Source organism: Ursus americanus, chromosome 14, assembly GCF_024610735.1.
Source record: "Ursus americanus isolate L20-20 chromosome 14, mUrsAme1.1.p, whole genome shotgun sequence".
In the NCBI taxonomy this organism is placed as follows: Eukaryota; Metazoa; Chordata; class Mammalia; order Carnivora; family Ursidae; genus Ursus; species Ursus americanus.
The window spans coordinates 5237143-5261426 of NC_142140.1; the positions used below are offsets into that span (position 1 = coordinate 5237143).

At 38.6% G+C, this 24284-nt stretch overlaps 1 protein-coding gene across 7 annotated transcripts in view; it reads left to right on the plus strand.

Annotated features, from left to right (window-relative positions):
* The window catches only part of TMCC1 (transmembrane and coiled-coil domain family 1), a 232653-nt gene that overhangs the window by 22326 nt on the left and 186043 nt on the right, over window positions 1–24284 (plus strand). The window contains exon 4 of one of the 7 annotated variants that reach the window (XM_087866755.1): window positions 2412–2518. The exons of the other annotated variants lie outside the window; for them this stretch is intronic. The gene's annotated coding sequence lies outside the window, so the exon portion shown is untranslated. The remainder of the gene's footprint in view (window positions 1–2411; window positions 2519–24284) is intronic. 7 annotated transcript variants of the gene reach the window in all.

Below are 24284 nucleotides of genomic sequence, written 5' to 3' on the forward strand. Positions count from 1 at the left end.
TGCAGGTATGAAAAATAACATGAATAAAAGCATAGAGACAAATTAGTCTTATATTTTGTGTCTCTGCATTTATGAGACTAGCCTAACCCATTTGTTGACCTTTTTGAAATTAGTTTTTAGATAAAGGAAGTTTGAGATAGGATGGATTTCTAGAGGTAGAGCTAAAACAAAGGAAATGGGGAGACCCCATTTCATAGGTAGAATGAACGGGAGAGGGAAGAGACTTGCATAGTTGAGGACAGTTGGAAGTATCATGTTATAATCTGGAATACGATGAAAAAAGTATTCAAAAATAACTTTTCCTGTCCTATTGTTGAGAATAAACATCTGTAAAAACATTGTCTATTAAGAGTACTCTCCCAAAACATAAAATTTTTGAAAAGTTTCAAACCAAAACTTTAAAAAGTCAGTGACAGACCATTACTTTATATTAGTTTGCCAGTGGTTAATATTGAATAAAGCCAGTATATGAATTTTGTATGTTTATGGTAAATAATGCAAGTGTATTGAATTTCTGATCTGGCCTGAATTTGTGAGCCCAGAATTTGTAGCAAGTAGTAAAAATGTAACTGTGAGCCTTTGTATGCTCTTGTATGTAGGAGGCAAATGAGAGATGAAGACTCTGAAGCCTAAGGTGTTTTTATTTCATAGTCTAGGTTTAAAAATCAGTGGGGCAAAAATCAGGGTATCAGGGGTGCCTGGGTGGGTCAGTCAGTTAGGCATCTGCCTTCAGTTTAGGTCATGATTCCAGGGTGCTGGGATTGAGCCTCACGAAGGCTCCCTGCTCAGCAGGGAGTCTTTTTCTCCGTCTCCTTCTGCCTCTCCCCTTGCTTATGCTCTCTCTCTCAAATAAATAAATAAAATCTAAAAAAAAAAAAAAAAAGAAATCAGGGTATCGGGGCTACAGAATAGTGGGTGTATTTTATTTTGATATGCCTGTCTTGCTCTACTGTTGATTAAGAACATGAGAATCAATAATGGGTTTGCGGTATCTCCCATCTCTGATACAGCTTCATATGAATGACTCCCAAATCTGCATCTTCAGCCTACACTCCCTACTGGTTCCTGAAACTTAGTGCCTTCTGCCAGATTCATTGACATTTTGCCACACTCTCTTGGCATTCCTATATACCTATACGTCCTCTAGTTTTACTTACCTTGATTAATGGTTCATCGTTCACTTAGCCAACTAGTCCATAAAACTTGGGATTATCTTTAATTTCTTCCTGTTCCTGGCCTTTATGTTGACCAAGAAATGTGTGTTATACTTCTGAAATGTTTCTTCTTTATTGAGCCTTTAGGATGTACATTTGTTCACTCATTCATTCTTTCATTTATTCTGGCACATTTATCGAGCACCTAATACGTGCTAGGCACTGTACAAGGTATTAGGGATATAGTGGTAGATAAGATAGATGAGTTTCTTGCCCTTATAGAGTTTATAATCCAAGCTTTCATCATTTCCCCTGCATCCCCTTTGAGTTACTGCGAAAGTCATTCTTATTTTTTCTGGTTATAAATATAATACATACTTATTTTAAGAAATGCAAGGATTATAGAAATGTATAACGTTGAAAGTAGGAGACTGCCTCTATTCTTATCCACCAGAGAGAGTGCTGATAAAAATTTGCATTTCTCTAGGGTTTTTTTGAACATAGAACCACATAGAACCACACATCTCTTTTTGTTTATGTCATTTCCTGTTTATATATTCTAGCTGCTACCAGATACCTTGTTAAAAAGTGGAGTTGATTGTTAGTCTTAGGTCAAAAACCCCTCTGTTTTTCTGTTACCCACAGAATGAAGTCTAAACACCTTAGCATTGTGATTATGGCCCGTTTATTTTTGGTCCCCATCTACCTTTCTTGTTTCTCCAGAAACTTTCCCAGAAGTGGCCCTTCTTACAAGTGTAAATAAAAGGTACCAAGTATGCCGCATTAGTGTCCCCCATGTGACAAATAATACTCTGAATAGGGGAGACAGGTTGATATAGGTACAGTGATAGTTTATTCAGCTCTGGTCTGTGTGCTTGCCCTGTTTTACTCACCTTGGTTAAGCGGAATAAAAAACTACAGCAGTATTCTTTTTTTAATTTTAAAGTAATCTCTCCACCCATCTTGGGGCTTAAACTCTTGACTCTGAGATCAAGAATAGCATGCTCCACTGACTGAGCCAGCCAGGCATTCCTACAGGGTAGGGTAGAGTATTTTTAAAAATTAATGCAGAAAAGTGTAAAGAAGTTGAAACAATCTGAAATTCCATCCCACAGGAATGATTACCATTGAAGTTTTTGTAAATATCCTTCCATATACAGATATCTCACATGTCTCTTTGAAAATATATATACATATAGGTATATGAATTTTACATAAATAGGATAATATTGTAATACTGTTTTTCTTTTGTCTCAGACATAGGTTTTGGAGACTTTTATGACAATAAGAGACCAGTGTTTAAAATAGTGTATTTCAAGAATGAGAAGCCTGAGCTTCTAGAGCAAATGTTATTGCTTGGGAGAGTAAGTAGCTGGTCTGACTTCTTTGACCCCCCAGATTAGAGTAGATGTTGCTCCTTTGGGCTTCAGTGGCGCCTTGGCTGTCCCATCATAACCCTTACCACAATCTGTTGTTTGTCTGCTTTACCTAAACCAAAGTCCCTTGTATCTATATCTTTGTTTTCATTAGGCCTAATACAGCACCTAACATCTAGTAGGCAGTTCAGTGTTTGCTGATTGGATAAATGGCTGTGTATGAATGTCTTTGGTGAAGTAAGATGGTATGCCATGAAGAACTTGCTGCATATATTCTTTAAAATCATCTTTCTCTTTTGCCTTGATTATTTATGTACCAAATAACCTTTTGGTACAAATTCAGTTTACCAAGGGGATTTTACAGCTGAGAAAAAAGGTACTGACTGTAACTTGGTTGACATTTATAATTCTGATTATAAATTAATTAAAATATTCATGCCGTGAGATAGATGGGTATGAGAATTTGGATAATATGAACTGCCCCCCCCCCCAAGTGTAATTATCACTTTAGGTAAGATAGTATGCTGCTTCTAACTGGGCAGAGGTATAGGTGTGGTGTGGTGAATGGAAGACTGGATTCAACTTTGACTCTGCCACTTCTTTCTTAGCTGTGAAGTCTTAGGCAAGTCCCTAACTATTTTAGAATTTAGTTCATTCATTCATTTATTTATTTTTTAAGATTTATTTATTTATTTATTTGAGAGAGACAGCCCGCGAGAGAGGGAACACAAGCAGGGGGAGTGGGAGAGGAAGAGGCAGGCTCATCGTGGAGGAACCTGATGTGGGGCTCGATCCCAGAACGCCGGGATCACGCCCTGAGCTGAAGGCAGACGCTTAACCGCTGTGCCACCCAGGCGCCCCTAGTTCATTTATTTATTAAACGAATCATTGGCCGCTCAGATCTGGTCTAACGCCAAAATTTTGTAACTGAAATAAAAGCCATACTTCATCTCAGTTCACTGAGGCCTAACCTGCATACTCTTTATTTTCTCACTCTAGACATGTAAATGGCCAAAACTTAAGAGAGTGTGGTGCTTTAGAACTCCCTTGGAAAAACTACAGAATGAAGTACAAGGTAGCGTCATGATAGTTTTTAGAGGGAGTGTGAACCTGAGAACTTCCTTTTGCCTTCTTTGTATTATTTCATGACCAGTTCTAGATAAAAATAATTTTCTTTTGGGGTGCCTGGCTAGCTCAGTTGGTAGAATATTTGACTTTTTTTTTTTTAAACATACCATTTTATTTATTTTATTTTATTTTTTTAAAGATTTTATTTATTTATTCGACAGAGATAGAGACAGCCAGCGAGAGAGGGAACACAAGCAGGGGGAGTGGGAGAGGAAGAAGCAGGCTCATAGGGGAAGAGCCTGATGTGGGGCTCGATCCCACAACGCCGGGATCACGCCCTGAGCCGAAGGCAGACGCTCAACCGCTGTGCCACCCAGGCGCCCCAGAATATTTGACTTTTGATCTCAGGATCTTGAGTTCGAGCCCCACATTGGGCATAGAATTTACTTAAATAATTTTCTCTTTGGAGAATAAGGATATGGCATTTGGGGGTAGTGAGTATGTTGATTTAACTAGGATTGGTTCTGCCCTCTTGTCTTTTCTCACTCTCAGAAGAATCTCAGGATTCAGTCTCATTGTCTGAGGCACAAAGGTTAGATTGATGATAGAATAGAGTTGGGAGACTTGTTTTTCTTCTTGATTTTGAGATACCTAAGAAGATTGCTTTACTTCTCTGTGCTTGATTCTTTTTACTAAAAGAAGATGAAAATCTGACTCTTACTACATCATATGCTTTGGGATAATGAGATAATTCTGTGGAATACTATTTTTTTAATTCCATTTTTAAAACTGCATAATTTCCAGTAAATGCACACATCTAAGAGGTATACATAGCTCAGTGAATTTTTGCATATGTATATATAATTTTGCATATATATATATATATATATAATTATAAACACCAATCTGATTAAGATGTAGAATATTTTCCTTCCCTCAGAAAGTTTCTTTATGCCCCTTTCCAGTCAATATCCTTTTTTGAACACTGAGTGCTTTATTATTCATTTTAAGAAGCCATTAACAACAAAATCTTGACATCCTTTATGTTTCATCAGTAATTTGAGTCTTGAGCCCTATACTAAGGTGTGATCTGTAGAGAGTAAGGTCTTTAATCTTTAGAAATAGAGAAGGCATAATTGTGTTAAAATGTTTTTCTAATAACGTCCTAATTCAGGGTGAAGAGGGAGTAGTTTTATATTGATAAGGTGGCAGTGTTGTTTACCAGCATTTTCTTTTCTGTGTAGACTTTTTTCTAGAAGTTTTTGGGTTGTTTGAAAGTAAATTTATTTGGAAAGTTGTGTGTAGGGAGGGGAAAAGGAAGGTGCTTAGCCAAATGAATGATGAGCTTGTTCCAGGTCTGTGAGTTCTGTTGTTCCTCTCCCTGTGCTATTGTGTAGCCCTGTAAACAAGGCCTAACCTCATTTTTTACATCTAATATTTTTCACTTTTTTGTCCAAGACACTGTGTGAATCTTTCTGAAGTTTTGCGATGCTACTTTACAGCTCATACTTCAGCTGTTTATTATGTAATCTTGTTTACTAATATATATATCTATATCTTTTAGGAGTTTTAGAATTATGGAAAAGTTAAGCAAAGGTAATACAGAGTTTCTGTATACCATTTTCCCTTACTTAACATCTTGTTTTATTAGCTTCATTGGGGTATATTTCACATACCTTAGAATTCACCCATTTGAAGTTTACATGTCAGTGGTTTTTATTATATTCAGAGTTGTTCAACATTTCCAGAGTATTTGCATCACCCCAAAAAGAAACTCTGTACACATTTAGCAGTCTTTTCCCATTTGCGCCCCCTGTCCTAGCCTAGGTAACCACTTTCTGTCTCCATGGATTTGTCTGTTCTTTACATTTCATGTAAATGAACTTAAAATGTGGTCTCTTGTGACTGGCTTCTTTCACTTAGCATGTTTTCATAGTTTAGCCATTCTGCAGTATGTGTCAGTTCTTTTTTATTGCCAAATAATAGTCCATTTTATGGATGTACCATATTTATTAGTGAATGGACATTTTGATTGATTCCCTTTTTTGCTCTTACGAACAGTGCTGCTATGAACATTTATATACAAGTTTTTATGTGGACTATCAGAAAAAATCTTAAACTTGACGTGCGCCTATCAATAAGAGTCCTTTTTTCCCCTCAACAAGTATGTTGGAAACAAAGAGGTAATCATGCAAAACAGAGGGTAACTTAGGGTTTGTATGTTTTAAGCCTTCTTTTCTTTAGCCCCTTGATCTTCACAAATGCTTGCAGATGTTGAAACCTGAGAACATTAAACAAAAAAAAATTTTTTTTAGAAGATTCTTTTTTTTTTTTTTTTTTGAAGATTTGTTAGAGGGGGAGAGAGCATGAGCAGGGGGAGGGGCAGAGGGAGAAGCAGACTCCCCGCTGAGCAGTACTAGATCCCAGGACCCTGAGATCATGACCTGAGCCGAAGGCAGACCCTTAACCGACTAAGCCACCCACGTGTCCCTAAACAAAAAAAAAATTTTTTTGATCCTGAGTACTAAAAACATTTTCTTTTTATGAGAGCATATGTAAAATGAGAGATTACATTAAAATGATCCTTAAAGTCCTGTGATTCTTGAATTTGCTCTAAATTTTCATTATGCTTTGAGGCTGTTAATGATTTGCTGAAATACTGTGGAGGATGCTGATCAGAAAACTGTAGCATCAGCATTGTAAAACTTATCCCCATTTAGAGAAGCAGCTGTGGTAGAGTAGTTGAGAGGTTTAAATTCCAGCTCTTCTACTTTCTGGTTGTGTGACCTTCAACATATCACTTAAGCCTCATTTTCCTTATCTGTAAAGTGTGAAGTAACAGTAAGGACCTCACAGGATTTTTGTGAGGATCCAATGAGAATATGTGTTAAGAAGGAATTTGAAACTACAATGTGATATACAAATATGAGGCAATGCTATAAAAAAGAGGTCTCTAAATCTATAAAGAATCATATTACTGTCTTTTGTCTTCAGTTTACTGATTCTTCCAACTTCCTGTAAATTTATGATTAGGCTTGATTGGTAATTTCTTTTTCTTACCAGATTGAGAAAAAAAAAAAAAACGGAGTGGCAAGAAGGAAGTTAAGGTTGTTTTGTCCAGGATAATGAGAAACACCTGCTGTGGCATTCCTAGCAGGAGCAAAGATGCTGCTGCCACTGCCTATGCAGGTGCCTGGCATTTCCTAAAATACTTATTTTTTTTTTAAAGATTTATTTATTTGACAGAGATAGAGACAGCCACCGAGAGAGGGAACACAAGCAGCGGGAGTGGGAGAGGAAGAAGCAGGCTCATAGCGGAGGAGCCTGATGTGGGGCTCGATCCCAGAACGCCAGGATCACGCCCTGAGCCGAAGGCAGACGCTTAACCGCTGTGCCACCCAGGCGCCCCCTAAAATACTTATTTTTATTTTTTAAAAGATTTTATTTATTTATTAGAGGGCAAAACAAGAAAGAATGAGCAGGGGTTGGGGGGAGGGCGAAGCAGGTTGTCTGCTGAGCAAGGAGCCTGATGTGGGGCTCGATCCCAGGATCCTGAGAACGTGACCTGAGCCGGAGGCAGACACCTAACTGACTGAGCCACCCAGGTGTCCCTAAAATAATTTTTATTAAATATTTATTTATTTGAGGGAGAGTGCACGCATGACTGAGTGAACACGGGGAGGGACAGAGTGAGAGGGAGAGAGAAACTTTAGCAGACTCCTTGCTGAGCTCAGAGCCCCACACAGGCCGGTTCTCAAGAACCTGAGATCATGACCCCAGATGGATGCTCAACCGACTATGCTACCCAGGGGCCCCAGTTTTTTATTACGTTAATACTTACGTTGTGCTTATTCTGCATGCTAACCTTATAAAGAAAACTCAGTTATTTTACCAGCAAAAATAGGTTTATTTGGGAATAGCAGAGAATCTCAACTGCTCTGTTATAGAGGAAAGAGGGAAATTGGGAGGGCCGTTATAAACAAAAAGTCCATTGGAGGAGAAAATCCACTGGGAGTTCAGAGTGTAGTGGCTTTTCGTTGGCTGGATTGTCACAGTCTCTCATTGGCTGGGCTGTTCCTGGGGCAGGAGAAAAACCTTTTTTCCTTCTGCTGGAATAGTAACCTAGAGGCTAAAGTAGTAATGGACTTGTACTGGCACCTCTCTTCCTGTTGGGTCTGCAATTGACTACCAGTAGTAGGGCATGAGAGCTCCCCCTACTGGCCTCCTGACTCCATTTTCATGAGGTTTCCCTTTATTAATGTTCTTACATATCAGACCATGTTCCAAGTGTTATTTACATTTAATCTTCATAATGATTCTGTGGGGTTAGGTACTGTGGTAACCTATGAGGAAATTGAAGGTTAGCAAATTTGTTATGATGGTTGGTGCTGCAATACTTTGAAACTTTTCCTTTTCGGTAGAGCTCAGGCTTACATTCTTACCACATCTTTGCAAAAATTACTTCTATTAGCTTTTGGAGATAGGTTATTGTGCATATTATCTTTAATTGCCTCTAGAAACACCTGATAGCTTTTGTGGTAAGTAAAGGTCCAGGAGTATTGTTTTTGTCGAACTCTGAATTAGAAAAATTGGGAATAAATGAAAGATGTTGGTTAGGTATACTGGTGGTATTTCCTAAATCCCCTGCTTGGTCAATTAAAAAAATTATTTGACAGTGCACATATGAGTGGGGGGAGAGGAAGAGGGAGAAGCAGACTCCCCACTGAGGAGGGTATCTTATCCCACAGCCTATCTTAATGACTCAGAGACAGAAGTACCTCATTGTCATATTTTGCCTTACTAGCTGCTGCTAATTTAGTGAATCAGCTAGTTGAAGGGGAAAGTTAGCAAATAATTTCACTGGAGACAGGGCCAGAGTTAAAACTTGAAAGTCCAAGGGCAGTTGATGTTTATTGCACAAATTCAAAACATTGTTTTATTTTGGGAAACCACCTCCATCCGGTCCTTGTCCCTGTGCCCTGACAACCAGTGATCAGTTCTCCATCTTTGCAGTTTTGTCGTTTTGAGGATGCTGTTGTAAATGGGAGTCATGGGTGTGCCTGGGTGGCTCAGTTGTTCAGTGTCTGCCTTTGGCTCAGGGCATGATCCCAGGGTTCTGGGATCGAGCCCTGCATCGGGCTCCCTGCTCCACTGGGAGCCTGCTTCTTCCTCTCCCACTCCCCCTGCTTGTGTTCCCTCTCTTGCTGGCTGTCTTTCTCTCTGTCAAATAAATAAATAAAATCTTTAAAAAACAATGGGAGTCATGAACATACCTTTTGAGATTGGCTTTTTTTATTTGCTAAGCATGATGCGCTTGAGATCTATCAGTATTAATTGCTACTCCCTTTTAATTACTGAGTAGTATTCCATGGTATGGATGTTCCAGAGTTTGTTTAAACATTCACCTATTCAGGGACATTCATGTTTCCAGTTTAGGGTATCAGTAATGCTGCTATGACCATTCATGTACAAGTTTATGTGAACATGTGTTTTCATTTCTCTGGGATAAATGCCAAGGAGTGAGATTGCTGGGAGGTATGATAACTGCATGTCTAATTTTATAAGAAACTGCCAAACTTTTCCATAATGGCTGAGCCATTTTATATTCCTACCAGCAATGTAATGAGACCACTAATATTTTTTTATTGCTTGTTCATTCTTTTTCTCTCAAGTGGTGGTAGATGCCCAAAATTTAAGAAAAATTTATGTGAGAAAAATCATAGTGAAAGGTCTGTGTACTGATATAGTTGTTTTTAGCAGAATGTACGATTTCTCTTAGAATAAAATCATAGTTCTAGATTGTTTGCTTTGGCAGTCTTTTGTTGACCTTGTTGGAAGAGATTAATAATTTTGAAGAATGAGGAAAGTTTCTTACTAAATTTTCATGCGAAGTCATTTGGCCATTTTGGAATCTTAGTAACCAGTGTTTCTTTAGTTCTCATAATTTCTCGGTAGATGTTTATCTTTTCCTAAATTGTTATTAATTTCTGATGCTGTAGACTCTGCTTACAACAGGATATCTTACTTTATTTGCTCTTTTTGTTTTGTCATGAATTATAATACCCACTGTTTTTATGACTTAGAATTGTTGAAACACCATAGGGAACTGTTTCCTTACCATCAAAATAGGCAAGTCCCCTAAGTAACCATATCCATACCCAGGCTTTACTCAGTCACTGTGAAATGGCGTGGGGTTTTTTTAGGCCAAGGAAGCTATCCAAGAATTTTGTGAATAAGGGTGGGAATTGACCTTGCCAGAATTCATGGGGAAGATGTCTGTCTTCTTGTTTTGTATGGTGGAAAAGGGTTTTTCATCCAAACATTGCCCTGCTTTCATCTGCTTTTCTCACTGAACCTTTTTTTTTTAAGTGTTTAGAGATTTTAACTTCTTTAAGTATTTTTAGTAGACTTTTATTTTCAGTAATTTATCTTAAGTTGAGTAAGAGGCTCAGACTTCCAAGATAAACCGGAGATTTGTCTTTGCTTTGGAACTTGACAGTGAAATGCAAAAAAATATCAGTGATTTTGTTATGAAAACTAATTAAACCATTTAGATTGCTGTATTTTAGAGTATTCAGTGGAGTTTGACTTTTTGGTTGTTTTCTCATTTAAATAGGAAGCCACCGGAAGAAGGCCTATGATAAATAAACTTCAGTATTCCTGCTAAAGGGACCTTGCTGAAGGAAATTAAATATAGTAAGGATTATGATGGTGGAACATGACCTGTATTGAATGTTTTGTGCTTGGTTGGCAACTGAACTTTGACTTAGACAGCCTAGACAATGTTCAGTGGTTTTTGAACGTGGTTCATGTTTTTGTTCATTCATGCAGTATGTTTTTATTGAACTACCCAGCCATTGGGGTTATAACGTGTAACACAACCTAATGTGATACCATCCCTTTATGAAACCTGTAGTTCTGAGGAGATAAGTATTAATGTTAAATTAAAATCTAAATTAAAACTGTGACAGTGGGATAAGTGATGATATTAATGAAATTTGACCAGATTAGAAAATGTATCCTGAAGAAATATTTGTGCTATGATTTAAAGGAAGAATAGATGTTAACTTGGCAAAGAGAGGAGGGATGGTTGTCCAGGCAAAAATAAGAGTAGGTACAAAGGCCCTGTGGTAGAAGGGAAAATGGTGACATGAGGACTCTTGATTAAGGATACCATGGCCTGAGAACTGAGAGCTAGAGGGAGAAGGAACATGGTTTGGATGCAGCTTTTTATAGGTAATGTTGAGAAGTTTTTGCCTTTATTCTAAGAAGGAGGAACCATTAAAGGGTTTTATTTTTTTTAATAATAATTTTTTATTATGTTATGTTAGTCACCATACAGTGCATCCCTAGTTTTTGATGTAATGTTCCATGATTCATTATTTGCATATGACACCCAGTGCACCATTAAAGGGTTTTAAACAGTAAAGGACAGGGTCATACATGCTTTTGCTGAGAACACTTTTTACTGCAAGAGAATGGATTGAAGGGGTACCAGAATGGGTGCAAGCTATGGCTTAGGAAGTTAGTCTAGTTTGGGTGAGCGGTAATGTAGCTTACTTAGACAAGAGTGGTTATTGGTGGAGAGGATAGAAAGGAATTCATTCAAGAATATTTAGGAGAGGGGCGCCTGGGTGGCACAGCAGTTAAGCGTCTGCCTTCGGCTCAGGGCGTGATCCCGGCGTTGTGGGATCGAGCCCACATCAGGCTCCTCCGCTGTGAGCCTGCTTCTTCCTCTCCCACTCCCCCTGCTTGTGTTCCCTCTCTCGGTGGCTGTCTCTCTCTCTGTCAAATAAATAAATAAAATCTTAAAAAAAAAAAAAAAAGAATATTTAGGAGACCTAGCAGAATTTGGTGATGGGTAGAGTATGAAGGGGGAGAGTGAGGACTCTGAGATTTCTGGTTTCAGCACCTTAGTGCCTTTCATTGAGAAAAGGAGTACTGAAAGAGGTAAGGTGGTTTTTTGGTTTTGTTTTGTTTGTTTGTTTTTAGGGGAAGGTCATGAGTTAGGTGTTAGATGTATAGAACTTGAAGTACCTTATGGTGATAGCTAAAAGGAGGTATCTTAGTGAAGAAGAGAATTCATAGCTTAGATTTATATTGTGTTTAGTTTGTATTATTTTGTTCTTAAGATAGATGTGTGGAAATTGCTTTTCCATATAGATATACTTACAGGTACTTTTCTTATCCTTTACGTTTTTATAGTTTAGTATATACTGCAGTTTTAACCAGGGAATAGGTATTGGGTAATTACTTGTTGGGTGAATGATTGAATCAGTAATTTTAGTGCTTTCCAGAAATATTGTTCTCCTGCTCATGTTTCCTATGTGTGGGCAAATAATTAAGGCTATGTTTTAAATTGATGTTTGGAGGTAGTTAATGCTATACTCCCCCTACCCAACAATCTCTTCCCCTTCCATATGCCTTCTATTTTTATTCTAGAATTTTATAAAATGTTAAGATGCAAATTACCTCATTGCTCAGAAGCATGTTGTCTAACGGAGTCAACATAAAATATTACTTGACTTTGAGTTATATTTACTATTTATGCTAGCTCATTTATAATGTGATGAGGTAGCATCTCTGAATATTTTCTTATTCTTTTGATCTTTAAAAAGATTAAGTGTATTGGGAGCGCCTGGATGGCTCATTTGTTTAAGCGTCCAACTCTTGGTTTCTGCTCAGGTCGTGATCTCAGCTTTGTGAGATCAACTCCCGAGTCGGGCTCTGCACTCAGCGGGAGTCTGCTTGAGATTTTCTCTCTCCCTCCGCTCACAGACATGCGTGCATGTTCTTGCTCTTTCTCTAAATGAATAAAAATATTTTAAAAGATTAAGTATACTGAATTTGTTGTATTGTCTTTTATAGCTAAGTTGCCTTCATTTCAATTGAGCAGATGTTTGACAGAATTTATAGGACAGTCTTTTTCTACTCTCCCTGCTGGATGTTTGATCCACTCAACTGACAGCTTTCTTTCTTTTTCCTCAAAAGCCAGAACAAGGCCTACAGGAAGGAAAGGAACATATGCTAGAGCAAGGGCTGGTGCTACCTAGGCCTGTGGGGGTGTATATTCAGAATCTTTGCAGTTGGTTGGCCTGGATCTGTCAAAATAGGTTTGGTTGGCTCTGGCTGTGCAGTGGTTTATTTATATGCTTCTGAGTAGTGACCTGGGAATGAATGCATTATGAGTATAGTTTGGAAAATTGTTGTTTAGGTTGCTCTGGGAGGGGGGAGAAAACCCAATCCCGGGAAACCCCACTGTTCAACAGGTTTTAGGTTCACTGGTTTAATTTTCTGTGCATGCTGTTCAGTGATTAAAGCTTTGCTTCATCTCAGCAGCAAATGCCAATATTTTGGATACGAGTTATTTCACGAATGGACTTTGTGTTATAGGAAGACAAAATGGGAAATTAAATATCTGTATTTTAGCCCTGGCCTAAGTAGACATTGTTAACATCAGCGTGTTGGATATAAAATAGACTTTCTTTTGGTTTTAGGGACTGAGGTATTACAATGTCTTACATTTTTAAGGCATTCAAACGTTTGTAACTTTAGTTGCATTGTGAGAAAGGATATACAAAAGAATGAGACCTTAAGTGTTTGAACAATGTAGGTAGAAGAACATGAATTGAGGAGGTAGTATCCTTTTACATTTTTTTTTTCTTTCAGGGTTTAGACTTTGTTACAGGTTTTGCATCTATCTTTAATTAAAAAAAATAGACATTTCAGTAAATACCATAGTTTTGAAATGTTACCTAATCTTAGTGTAATTAGAGTAGAATTTACAATTTTGCAGTAAATGTAATCCTTCTAATATGCTTGTGTGTATAAATACATTTTCATATATGTGTATGTATGTGTATATGTGTGTATTAAATAGAATCTTTCCTAAATCTTACTCTGCTAGATTTAATTTATGATCATGATATGGTATATCTTCAGCAGTAAAAAACAAAACAAAAAAGAGTAATACCAGCTAACACTGAGTGTTTGCTTACTTTGTGCCAGGCACTATATAGAGTGCTTTCCATACATACAGTCTTTTATTCTTTACAATAGCCCTATGGAATGAGAAATATTTTAATCTACACTTTAAAGATAAATTAAGTAATTTGCTCAAGGACCTATAATTAGTAGGTGAGTGAGCCATAATAGCAGAATGTACTGCATGTTTAAAATTCTGCTTCATTTGGGGCACCTGGGTGGTTCACTCAGCGAAGCATTTTGACTTTAGCTCAGGTCATGATGTCAGGGTCCTGGGATTGAGCCCCAGTGGGGCTCCCTGCTTGTCTCTCTCCCTCTGCCCCTCCCCCTGCTTGTGCTCTTTCTCTGAAATCAAATAAAAATCTTTAGAAGATTTTACTTCCTTTAAGAAATACTGAAAATTTTTGCATGAATGTATACTTTCAGTATACCATTTTGTTTCAGCTTTGAAAGAATTTATATCTTTAGGATTGTTGAGGCTCATGCAAAGTAAATTATTTAGAGCTACAGAAAGTCTATTTTGTTTTATATGATAATGTTTCATTTGCTCAATATTGAGGGAGATTACAGGGTTATGGTGTTTCCAGATTAGTAAAGTTTACCTCTTGAAGAAGTATAATTTTGAAAGAAATTAGCTGCTTTAGAACCATAGTTTTTCTTTCTTTCTTTTTTTTTTTTTTTTAAAGATTTTATTTATCCGACAGAGAGAGAGACAGCCAGCGAGAGAGGGAACACAAGCAGGGGGAGTGGGAGAGGAAGAAGCAGGCTCATAGCAGAGGAGCCTGATGTGGGGCTCGATCCCATAACGCCAGGATCACGCCCTGAGCTGAAGGCAGACGCTTAACCGCTGTGCCACCCAGGCGCCCCTAGAACCGTAGTTTTTCTAAAACGTGTTTCTTTTCAGCCTAATAAAAATTTTTTTCACCCTTTTAAAGATAGTATTCTATGTATAATGGAATCTGTTCTTGATAACTCAGGGCTTTCATTAGGACCATCAATTTATAATGCAATACTTTTTTCCTTCTCCTTTGCTCTAAGTTCTCTTATTATTTGTATTCACTGCTTCGTATAATCCTCCTTATAATTATTTATTTAAATGATTAAAGTTGTCAGAATTGTATATAAATCAGGAGTTAAATAGGCCTCACCTGTAAAGAAACATGCAGTCCATCAGATTCTGGGAGAAAAAAGATACTGTTATTATAGCTACTATTAAATTGGGTACTTCCTAGATGGCTGACATGATTTTTATGTATTATTTCTTTTAATCCTTACAACATATGGATTACAACAGCCATATGAAGTAGGTATTATTATCTTATTGTTACGGAAAATGAGACTGAGGCTTAGACAGTCAAGACTCCCTTTGCCGATAGTTACTGAAACTAATACTAAAATTTAGGCTGTTTTATTCTAATGCCTAGATATTCATAGCTCCTGTTCTGTACTGCTTGCATTTTTTTTCCTGCTTGTCTCACAGCTCTTGGTTCACTGTTGAGTATGTAGATGTTCAAAACTAGTGTTTCTCTCTCTTTTTTTAAAAGATTTTATTTGTTTGAGTGGGAGAGAGAAAGTGGGGAGAAGAACAGAGGGTGAGGGACAAGGAGACTGCCCTGATCCTGAGATCATGACCTGAGCTGCAATCAGGAGTTGGTTCCTCAGCTGAGTGAGCCACCCAGGTGCCCCCAAACTAATGTTTGTTTATCACTTCATTACGTTTGTTTTATAGTTTTAATGAAGTACAATTAACATGCAATGTATTGCACATATTTAAATTGTTTAATGAGTTTTCATGCATGTATACACTTTTTTTGTTTTTTAAAGATTTTATTTATTTATTTGACAGAGAGAGAGACAGCCAGCGAGAGAGGGAACACAAGCAGGGGGAGTGGGAGAGGAAGAAGCAGGCTCCCAGCGGAAGAGCCTGACGTGGGGCTCGATCCCAGAACGCTGGGATCACGCCCTGAGCCGAAGGCAGACGCTTAAGGACTGAGCCACCAGGCGCCCCCATGTATACACTTTTTTAAAAAGATTTATTTTTATTTGAGAGAGAGCACAGGAGGGGAGCAGTGGGGGAGGGAGAGAGAGGCCCAAGCCGACTCCACGCTGAGCCCGGAGCTCCATGTGGGGCTCAGTCTCATGACTGTGAGATCATGACCTGAGGTGAAACCAGGAGTCAGATGCCCAACTGACTGCGCCACCCAGGTGCCCTGCAAGTATACACTTTTGAAATGATCACCATAATCAAGATAAACATTTTCATCACCCCTAAGAGTTTCCTCATGTCCCTTGTAACCCTTATAATATATTCTTCCCTTCAGTTCCATCCACAGGCAACCACTGTAGATTAGTCTTATATGTGTATATACATCTATATGTATATTATGTAAATAATTTTATATAAATGGAATAATAAGTTTGTATTCTTTTTTGCTTGGCTTCTTTCACTCAGTCTAATGCTTTTGAAATTCATCCATGTTAGTGAATGTATTGATAGGTTTTTTTCTTTCTTTCTGTTGAGCAGTATACTACTGTCTGGATTTGTTTATCCATTTCCCTATTAATGGACATTGGGATATTTCTAGTTAGGGGCTATTACAAATAAAGCTGCTATAAATGTCTATGTACAAGTCTTTGTGTGTTTGTATGTTTTCTTTTTCATGGGTAAAAACCTAGGAATGGAATAGATGGGTTGTATGGTAGGTATTTGTTAAATTTTGTAAGAAATTGCTGTATTAGTTTCCTATTGCTGTAACAAATGACCACATACTTAGTGGTTTAAAACAACTCATATTTATGAAACTTCTGGGGGGTCAGAAGTCTGAAATGGGTTATACTAAGTTAAAAATAGAGTTGTTGGTAAGGCTATGCTCCTCTGGAGACCTGAGGGGAGAATCCCTTTCCTTTCCTCTTTCAGCTTTTAGAGGCTGCCCATACCTCCCTGACCTTTTATTTTATTTTATTTTATTTATTTTATTTATTTTATTTATTCACTTGACAGAGAAAGCACAAGCAGGGGGAGTGTCAGGCAGAGGGGGAGGGGAGAAGCAGGCTCCCTGCTGCACAAGGAACCCGATGTGGGGCTAGATCCCAGGACCCTGGGATCATGACCCTAGACGAAGGAAGCCGCTCAACTGACTGAGCCACCCAGGTGCCCCGTGACCTCCTTCTGTCTTTAAAACTGCAGTCCCATCCCATTAACCTCTGCTTCTTTTGTTCCATTTCTGACTCTCTTGCCTTCCTCTTTCACTTACAAGGACCCTTGTGATCATATTGGACTCACTAGGATAACGCAGGATAATCTCCCAGTGTCAAAATCCTTTACTTAATTACATTTGCCTACCACACTGCCATGCCTTTTCCCAAAGTGGTTGTACCATTTTGCATTCTCACTGGCAGTGTCTGAGAGCACCATTTGCTCCACATCATCTCCAATACTTAGTTTGAACAATTTTTTAAATCACCTTTTTTCATAAAAAGAATTTTAACTTTAATTTTGAAATAATTTTAGACTTACAAAATGTTGCAAAACTACTCTCTCTTTCTCTCTGATAAATAAATCTTAAAAAAAAAAAAGGGGGATGCCTGGGTGACTCAGTAGGTTAAGCAGCTTTAATGTCTGCCTTAATAGAAGACAGATTCTTATATCCTGTTAGCCCCAAGAGCATGACCACATTATGTCATGTTACCCTCATGAAAAGATGAAAGTGAAAAAGGCAAAAAATGTCTTAGTATTATCCTGAAAAATTATATTTAACAAGTGCAAAGGGTGTACGATAAAATACCTCCCCCTAATCCTAAAAAACCTTACCAGGTTTTTAAAAACCCTTTCAAAGACATTTAATACACAAACTAAATTTGCATATATATTCTCCCTTTCCTTTCTCACCTTTTACACAAAAGGCATCTTTAACTTGGTACTATATCTTGGAGATCATTTCACGTAAGTTGTAAAGAGATTTCTTTATAATGACTGTATAGTAGTGTCCCCTCTTAAATCCTTGGGGGATATGTTCCAAGACCCCCAGTGGATGCCTGAAGGTGTGGTTGGTACCAAACTCTATATATACGATCTTTTTTCCCCTATATATACACATACCTATGATAAAGCTTTTTTTTTCTTTTAAGTTTTTATTTAAATTCCAGTTTGTTAACATACAGTGTAATATTAGTTTCAGGTGTAGAATTTAGTGATTCATTACTTAACAACACCCAGTGCTCATCACAAGTGCCTTCCTTAATACCCATCATCCATTTAACACATCCCTCTACTCCTCTCCCCTTGAGCAGCCCTCAGTTTGTTCTCTTAAGAGTCTTTCCTGGTTTGCCTCTCTTCTCTCTCTTCTTCCCCCCCGCCCCATGTTCATCTGTTTTGTTTCTTAAATTCCACATATGAGTGAAATCATATGGTATTTATCTTTGTCTGACTGACTTATTTCACTAGCATAATACTCTCAGGCTCTGCTCATGTCATTGCAAACAGCAAGATTTCATTCTTTTTTATTGCTGAGTAATATTCCATTGTATATAGTACATCACATCTTTATTCATTCAGTTGATGGACATTTGGGCTCTTTCCATAATTTGGCTATTGTTCATAATGCTGCTATAAACATCGGGGTTCATGTATCTTTAAATCAGTATTTTTGTATCCTTTGTGTAGATACCTAGTAGTGCGATTGCTGGATTGTAGGGTAGTTCTTTCTTTCTTTCTTTTTTTTTTTTTTTTTTTTAAAGATTTTATTTATTTATGTGACAGAGAGACAGCCAGCGAGAGAGGGAACACAGCAGGCGAGTGAGAGAGGAAGAAGCAGGCTCCCAGTGGAGGAGCCCGATGTGGGACTCGATCCCGGAACGCGGGGATCACGCCCTGAGCTGAAGGCAGACGCTTTAACGACTGTGCTACCCAGGCGCCCCTCTTTTTTTTTTTTTTAAAGATTTATTTGTCAGAGCACAAGCAGGGGGAGTGGCAGGCAGAGGGAGAAGCAGGCTCCCTGCTGAGCAAGGAGCCCGATGTGGGACTCGATCCCAGGACTCTGGGATCGTAACCCGAGCTGAAGGCAGCTGCTTAACCCATTGAGCCACCCAGGCATCCCTCTATTTTTTTTTTAAGTTTTATTTATTTATTTATTTTAGAGACGAGCACAAGTGGGAGGGGCAGTGGGAGAGGGAGAGGGAGAGAGAATCTCAAGCAGACTCTGTGAATGGAGCCTGATGTGGGGCTTGATCCCAGGACTGGGAGATCATGACTTGAGCTGACGTAAGAGTCAGCAGCTTAACTGACTGAGCCCTCCAGGCACCCCTTTTTTTTTTTAAATAAAGATTTTTATTTATTTGACAGAGCACAAGCAAGGGGAGTGGCAGGCAGAGGGAGAGGGAGATGCAGGCTTTCTGCTGAGCAGGGAGCCCTATGTGGGGTTCAGGACCCTGGGATCATGACCTGAGCCAAAGGCAGACACTCAACCGATTGAACCAACCAGGAGGCTCAGAGTAGTTCTGTTTTTACCTTTTTTTTTTTCCCTTAAAAGATACCATTTTTCAGTTTAGAGCACAAGTAGGGAGAGGGGTGAAGGGAGAGGGAGAGAGAGAATCCCTAAGCAGACTCCCGGTTGAGGATGGAGCCTGACATGAGATCACTACTCTGAGGTCATAACCGGGGCCAGAATCAACAGTTGGTTGCTTAACTGACTGAGTCACCTAGTCTCCCCCTACCCCCAGGAGAGTTATTTTTCAATCTTTTGTCTAATAGCTCTGCCTTCAGGTCTTTTTCAGGGATAGTTTCTTTCGGTTTATTTTTTTCCTTTAAGTAAGCCATACTTTACTGTTTCTTGGTATGCCTTGTGATTTTTTGTTGAAAACTGGACATTTGAATCAAATAGTGTGGTAGTTCTTAAAATCCAATTTTCCCACTTCCCTAGGGGTTGCTGTTTTTTTTTATTATCTTTACCATAGCAGGCTGTCTCCATGCCAAAGGTCATCCTGAGGTGTAGATTTAAGGTCTTCTCGGGGCGCCTGGGTGGCTCAGTTGTTAAGCGTCTGCCTTTGGCTCAGGGCGTGATCCTGGCGTTCTGGGATTGAGCCCCACATCAGGCTCCTCCGCTGGGAGCTTGCTTCTTCCTCTCCCACTCCCCTTGCTTGTGTTCCCTCTCTCGCTGGCTGTCTCTCTCTCTGTCGAATGAATAAATAAAATCTTAAAAAAAAATTTAAGGTCTTCTCATGTCTTTTCTGAGCCTGTGCTTTTCCCTAAGAATGTGCAGTTGGTGTCTGATTTTCCCTGTCTATGCAGTTGCTTTTGAATGTCTTAGTCCTTAGTGTCTGGCTCCCAGTAGAGGAAAAAGAAAAACATGAAAGAGGAGGGAAAATGACACCAGCCTTTTAAATGCCCTGGAAGTCACTTCCTGAAGAGGGAGGGCCTTGTGACGGCTTGGAGGAAGTGCAACAATAATGGGCACCTGCTTCTTTGCCACATCTGTGATCAGAAACAACAATCAGTGATCAGTGCGTAGCTCCCTGATATTTGGAGGACAGGGTTTTGTTTTGTTTTTTCCCCCCACCCTATCTCCCACAAACTGTGTGCAGGCTGCGCTTAGAACTTAGCACAGGTGCCCTCCATGTGGCTAGGTGGGTGCTGGGCAGCTGCTACTGTGCTGAGAGTTGAAATTGATTGAAATTAAGTGCAGTTTATGGTCTGAGCCTTCCCCTGGACTTGCAAGCCTTAAATAGACTCCATGGTTCCAAAATAGTTACATCAGACAGATTGTGCTCATGCAGTTGTTATCTAGGAGGGTAGATATTCCTGGTGCTTCCCACTCTGCCATCTTCCCAGAATCCTCTCTTGAGACTTGGGTTTTGATGTGGCAGTAGGTGCTATCAACTGTATGACCTCAGACAAGTCACTGAAGTTCTTTGGGCTCTAAGAAGTATGGGCTTGTGGGGAAAGTGTTTAGGCTGGTAATTGCTAAGACTCTCTTACTCTAAAATGTATGATTTTCTAAAATTTTGTATGTACTTTTATTTAGTTTTGGTGTTAATTTTTCAGTTTGAGAAGAAAGACTAACATTTTGGGTGGCGGTTATAAATAACTATCGAAAAAACCTACTTGATGTTTGAATATTTCTGTTTACCCAGAGTATTTGAATTGTACATGCAGTTTATTTTCTTTGGTTTTCTTATTTTCTCCAGTTTGATGTTCCTTTTTGGGGTGCCTAAGAAAAATGTAGTTTTGACTCTTAGGAAAATACATCGCTACTCTAATTGGTGGTAAGTTTGGTGAGATGTTAGGACGTTTATTCCTTGGTTTGGAAAAAAAATTGTTAGAACAGGTAGGATAACTGCATTTCTCTAATGATATTCTGAAAAAGTTCCAGTGGCTAACTTGCTTTGGTGGGCATTCTCATCCATGTCAATACTTTTGGTTCCCTTGGAAGAAGTAAAATACTTTCAAGAACTGTTAGACTGTAATTCAAGAGATCAGTTTTCTTTCTCTTTCCTGTGATTAATAATAATTTGTATTCTTTCCTGTGGCAAATTTCCACTTTGAGTTGTTTGGTTGACTTTTTCGTGGTTTCTTCCTCTTTAGGCTAGTGAGTATCTTTCTCATAGCTTCTCAGCTGCACAACTAATTTATTTTCCTTTTCTTTAAAGATGTTTCAGATGCTGATGTATACAGAATATTCTAGAGATATTTAGAGATGAATTCTTGTCCAGTATCTTCACTTTATAGAAGAGAAAATTGAACACCATGAGATAATCCAAATAGCTATTTGTTTTTTGGGGGGCTTGGGAGGGGAGTAGTTTGCAGAGAAATGGGGCTTTTGCTGGAAGGTGGATATACGGTCAAGGGATATTTTCTTAAGGTGGGAAAAATTGTAGCATGTTTGTATGCTGAGGGGCATAATCCAGTAGAGAGGGAGAAATGGATTAGAGAGAAGAGAGAATTGCTTATAGTTGATATGTTTGAATAGGCATGTAAGTAGAGCAGTTGCCCATGGTAGGAATACCAGACTTCATCCTTACTAGCAGTAGGGAGTGCTGATTGTATGGATTCAGATGCCAGTAGATAAGTAGATGTGGTAATAGTATGTGCAAATAAATATTTTTTTAATGACACCGGAAGGTAGCCATTAGGGGAGTAAGGATAGGAGAGGGGATGTTAGATTTGAAGAGAGTGTTAAGTGAAATCGTCCTCTGTGAGAATGGGGGAATGAATATACGAGAGAGTTACAGAATCAAATGCCCATTTGAGGTTAGTGGACATGAAGTTACTGTGTCATTGTTCAGCATGGAAGCATGACTTTTTCTTGTCACTTTCTCCTGTAAGAGCTCAAATATGAAATAGGCAGAGGTAAATTATCTAAGATTGGGGTTTTGCCAGTTGTTTGAGGGAAGATGATGACCTAGGAACTTGAGTGTGTGTATAAGGGAATGTTGATAATGATGGACCATGGAATCTAAGCCAGGGACTTGTTTTAGGGGAAAGAGTTGAATAGAATGGAAGCGTAGTCATTTTAATTCTGTGAATATTCACTCTTTTCAACAAATGGTACTAGGACAATTAGAACAAACCTTTGGGGCTGATGGAAATGTTTTCTTGATTATGGTGATGGTTTTATGGATATAAATGTTTTGTTAATTTGTCAAATTGGATACATGTTCAATAGGTATAGTCTGTTTTATATCTGTTATACCTCCAAGCTGTAATGGAATTAGCAGAATGGTGGAGTTAGTAGAACATGTGATCATTTTTTCCATGCTTTCAAATACAATGCTTATTTAGCACAAATGCTTATCATTTGTTTGAGGGCTGTCAATTATTTAGTTCTTATTTACTACCATTGTTCTTTTCATGTTCGATTTTTTAGTTTTTATGCTGTCTTTTACTGGATTTTATGAGTCCTAGCAAACTTGGTAAGAACATGGTACTTTTTGATGATGTTGCTAATAGAATTAAAAAGGCTATACTTCAGTTAATACCTGTATTCTTGGGATGCCTGGGTGGTTCAGTTGTTAGGAGTCTGCCTTGAGCTCAGGGTGTGATTCGGAGTCCTGGGATCGAGCCCTGCGTTGGGCTCCCTGCTCTGCTGGGAGCCTGCTTCTTCCTCTCCCACTCCCCCTGCTTGTGTTCCCTCTCTCGCTGTCTCTCTCTTTGTCAAATAAATAAATAAAATCTTAAAAAAAAAAACCTGTATTCTTGGCCTAGAATTCTGATATTTTATATACTTATTTAATCTAAAGTGATATATTTTATTTATGTATCTTTGAAATTTTTATTTTAATTCCAGTTAGTTAACATACGGTGTTATATTAGTTTCAAGTGTACAGTATAGTAATTAAACACATACATCACCCTATGCTTATCATGACAGGTGTACTTCTTGAAAGCCATATAATTTTATATTTTTTAGGATTTTATTTATTTGAGAGAGAGAGAAAATGAGTGGGAGGAGGGACAGAGGGTGAAGTAGACTCCCAGCTGAGCAGGGAGCCGATGGGGGACTAGATCCCAGGACCCTGGGATCATGACCTGAGCCAAAGGCAGACGCTTAACTGACAAAGCCACCCAGGTGCCCATATAATGATATTTTAAAAAAGAATGTTTTGAACATTTGGAATGTTCTACACTCTGTATTGAAAATATTGTTCCTGTTTGCCTGAACATTTTTTTTTTTTTGAAGATTTATCTATTCATTTGAGAGAGGGAGCACGATGGGGAGGGGCAGAGGGAGAAGTGGACTTGTCGCTGAATATGGAGCCCCATGTAGGGCTTGATCCCAGGACCCCAAGATCATGACCCAAGCCAAAGTCAGATGCTCAACGGATCAAACCACCCAGGCACCCCTGCCTGAGCATTCTTCTTCCTTTTTTTAAATAAATGTTTTATTTATTTATTTGAGAGAGAGAGGGCATAGAGGGGGGAGAGGGAGAAGCATACTCCCTGCTGAGCAGGGAGCCTGATGCGGAGCTCAATGTTAGGATCCCAGGATCATGACCTGAGCTGAAGGCAGCTGTGTAGCTAACTGAGCTACCCAGGTGCCCGTGCCTGAACATTCTTAAAGACTGACTTCTATAGTTCACTGAATATATAAATACTAGGTTTAGATTAAAAAGAGAATTGAATTGCCTGAGTTGAATTTTATCTGGTTAAGGTATTAGTGAGAAGTGAAATAGAATAAAAATTATGGAAATATAATTGGTATGTGGTGGGCCAAAAACTTATAATTTTTTTTTTTTAATTTTAAGATTTTTTTATTTATAGAGAGAACACAAGCAGGGGGAGCTGCAGAGGGAGAGTGAGAAGCAAACTCCCCGCTGAACAGAGAGCCCAATGGGGGGCTCGATCCCAGAACTCTGGGATCATAACCTGAGCCAAAGGCAGCTGCTTAACCAGCTGAGCCACCCAGGCGCCCCAAAACTTATAATTCTTAATTGGCTTGTAACTTCTTGGTTATCATATTTAGGTGTTTTAATATACTTGCGTGGTTTCTTGTGGTTGGGTTAAGGGCAGGTAGAAATGCTGGGGAGGGAATGAGGGTAATCTATAGGAAAGGGAGAGAGCTCTGTGTTTTAATTTTTTTTCTTTTATTCTTCCTATTGTTAGTACTAGATACCATTAGGGAGCAATTATTAGTTCTAGAAACTGTGAAAAATATGTTCTGTGCATTATGATATTTAATTTTCACGACTCTAGGAAGTAGGTCTCATT